This window comes from Homarus americanus, unplaced genomic scaffold (assembly GCF_018991925.1).
Source record: "Homarus americanus isolate GMGI-L3 unplaced genomic scaffold, GMGI_Hamer_2.0 scaffold39158, whole genome shotgun sequence".
Lineage (NCBI taxonomy): Eukaryota > Metazoa > Arthropoda > Malacostraca > Decapoda > Nephropidae > Homarus > Homarus americanus.
Window position 1 is genome coordinate 17,501 of NW_024740795.1, and position 3,643 is coordinate 21,143.

The 3,643-nt window shown below is 42.5% G+C and overlaps 1 pseudogene; it reads right to left on the reverse strand.

Annotated features, from left to right (window-relative positions):
• LOC121875533 overlaps positions 1-513 on the reverse strand; it is a 4,626-nt pseudogene extending 4,113 nt beyond the window's left edge.
• Between the last annotated feature and the right edge of the window lie 3,130 nt (positions 514-3,643).

The following is a 3,643-nucleotide window of genomic DNA, read 5'->3' on the forward strand; positions in this document are numbered from 1 at the left end:
AGCTTCCTCAGTCATCGTCAGCCATCACTAACTTCGTCAGCCATCGCCAGCATCGTCAGTCATCGCCAGCCATCGTCCGGAACAACAATGGATCCTTTGTTGACATTCACAACATCGAATCATTAATCAGACAACAGTTCATGATGCATACTGATCAGGCAGGTGTTCCCGGGTGTCAGGTGATCGGACAGCACTATCTGTTATCTCTCTTGTCACCAGCTGAGTAAGGCTTCACTGATACCATCTACGCAGCTGCTTTTAGTATCTGGCAAAGAACCATCTGCCCTGGCTTTGTGGCCATCTTTCATCTGGCATCAATGATTCAAGACTGTTTTCGTTATCTGTAGCCATCTGAGCTGACCCTTTGAGAAGCACCATCTGTGAATCTTACTCGTTACCAACTATCTCAAAGTCGTGTTGTAACCAGCTGTCCAGATGTCTCCTGAATCCATCTAGGTCATCCAAGCTACCATCTGCAAAATCGTCGTAGTTAGCCGTCACCATCTGTACCATTATCGTCGCTATGGTCTTCAAGGATACCATCTGCCGTCTTCTAGTAACCATCTATGTTAACTAGCAGATGGAACTACCCTCTAACCACCTTTCTGCAGATTCTTCGTTGTGTATCTGTCTAACTGGCAACCCTCCCATCGTGACGTCAGTAAGATAGCAAGCGCTAATTGGTGGATACTTTCGGATGATATTTTTTAAGTGAAATGATTGGTTGGTGGAGATTTATTCCGAATGCACTGAGGCTATTAAAGGAAGATTCTGATTGGTGTATTTCGCAGCGGTTGGTGGAATGTTTGGTAACTCTTTTTTGATTGGTTGAGATTTTGATGAGTGTTTATTATTATTCTATGGGTTCAGCTACGAAATTTTTCTTCCCATTGGTGGATATTTTTTTTTACAGTTCTTCGCTTATTGGTGGGATTTATAATTTGTCTTCGCTTATTGGTGGAATTTAAAACTAATCTTCACTCATTGGTGGAATTTATAACTGCTCTTCGCTCATTGGTGGAATTTATAACTGCTCTTCGCTCATTGGTGGAATTTATAACTGCTCTTCGCTCATTGGTGGAATTTATAACTGCTCTTCGCTCATTGATGGAATTTAAAACTGATCATTGCTCATTGGTGGAATCTAAACTAGTCTTCACCTATTGATACAATTCAATTATATATCTCAACTTATTAATAACTTTTGAAACAACTTTTGAAATAACTTAAATAACTTCACAAACTACCAATACTTCTTGAAATGACTTACAAGATATTAACCTGACCATAACAATCTATCAAACTCCAGGTACAGAAAGCATTTATATATTACCTTTGATAGTATACAGGTAAGACTAATGACTTTTATTTATTTTTGTTCATCAGGACAAGAGTTACTGGTCTCCATTGTAGGTGGTCTCTTGGTCAAGGTCGTGGGCGGCCATAGGGAAAGTGTGTGTGTGTGTGTTAGTTGTGGACAGTTTCAGGTCGACTTGTCCTGATGATTGTCTATGTCGATGGTGTTTAGGTCTACATGTGTGTGTGTGTGTGTGTGTGTGTGTGTGTGTGTGTGTGTGTGTGTGTGGCTCCCCAAACTCATCCCCTGGTTTGATCCCTCAATGTGCAAGCTATACCTGGGCGCCACAACACACAGCGACATACGCAAACATTCATACGCACACAGACACATGTACGCAAACACACACTAACAGAATTGTAGTTTGAAATGATGGAAAATTATAGAAATTCATTATCTTTTAGGCCAGATTTCCCTTAAAGAAACACATCATCATCATCATCATCATCATCATCATCATTATCATCATCATCAAACAACACCCTTACCATCATCAAACACATCATCATCATCATCATCATCATCATCATCATCATCATCATCATCATACCAAACCACACCATCATCATCATCATCATCATCATTACCAAACCACACCATCATCATCATCATCACCATTACCAAACCACACCATCATCATCATCATTACCAAACCACACCATCATCATCATCATCATCATCCCACCACACTGTCATCATCTACTCATCATTTACCACCACTCGTGTATCATCCGTCTACACTGGCTGGGAGTGTTAGCGGCCCGCCCTCTCATCTCGCCCCTGTGTTCTACTTGCTCTTCCCTCACAACAAACTTATTTTCTCGGGTAAACAATGCTAATAAACAAACAAACAAACAAAAAGAAACAACAACAACAACGACTGAATTTTAACCCATTGAGGATGAATGGCTTAAAACATCGTAGTGAAAGAGTTAAACCTTCGCCCCAAAAGGGTTATATCATCGTCCAATAAGGGTTAAGCCATCGTCCAATAAGGGTTAAGCCATCGTTCAAAAAAGGTTAAACCATCGTCCCAAAAAAGTTAAACCATCGTCCAATAAGGGTTAAATCATCGTCCAAAAGGGTTAAATCATCGTCCAAAAAGGGTTAAACCATCGTCCAATAAAGGTTAAAACATAGTCCAAAAAAGGTTAAACTATCGTCCGAAAAGGGTTAACCCATCGACCAATAAAGGTTAAAATATCGTCCAAAAAGGGTTAAACCATCGCCCTTAAAGACTAAAAAGCAACACCCTTAAATGGTTTAAATCTTCATCCCCAAAGTAATAAATTAAATCTATCCTTCACCAAACACCTTAACTTCAATCACAACGAAACAAAGAAAACAAATAAAAAAACCAAAAACCAAAAACCAAAAATCAAACCACCTAGGGATAGTAATTAGGATCTGGCGGGTAGTTTAATGAGAGGTGTTGTGTAAAATTGAACCAGTAAACGTGAACCAGATCTATGTACTGGGTAAGCCGAGGTCAGACGTGGCTAGAGGCGAATAGGACTGGATAGAGGCGGGTTAGGGGCGGGTAGGAACGTGATAGGGAGGGAAGGGAGGGGTCTGTGAGAGAAAGGTGGACAACTGGCCTGGTTCTGGGAGTACACGTGTTACCAGACCCTCCAACCACCTCGATATATTGTCATTAGCTGGTACTTTCCCATAGCTGCCCCGCCCCGCCCTGACTCGCCTCGCCTCGCCTTGCCTCGCCTTCCCTTCTGCTGCCCATGCTGTTGCTTTTTGTTGTTGTTGCCTGTTACTGTTCTAGTGCTGTTGATAAAGAGGTGTTTGCTGTTGCTGTTACCGGTGCTGATGCTGTTACCGGTGCTGATGCTGTTACCGCTGCTAGAGTTGTGGATAAAGGCGTTGTTGCCAGAGGTTTGTTTTTGCTGTTGTTGGTGGTGTCGGTAGTGCCCTTGGTATAGTGTTATTTGCTGGTGTTGTTATCAGTGGTGGTGCTGTTACTGATCCTCCTGCTATCACTATAATGACTGCCCTTACTACAATAGGGATCCTCTGGTTTGCAACTCTGACTCTCGCTGGAACAGACACTGGTGTTGACATTCTCGCGGATTGTAGTTGCTAAAAACCACCGCTAGAGGCGCTGACTTGTATGGATCGTTTGGTAATAGCGGAGACGTGAAGCGATGTGGACATACTCTGAGTGCTCCGTCATTCCCTGAAAGCCAGGAGTAGTAAAGTGTTCGCCTCGGCAGGAAGACCCGGGCGTGTGTCAGCAGAGATGTGGTCTTCTGGTCGTCACAGTACCAAGTTACG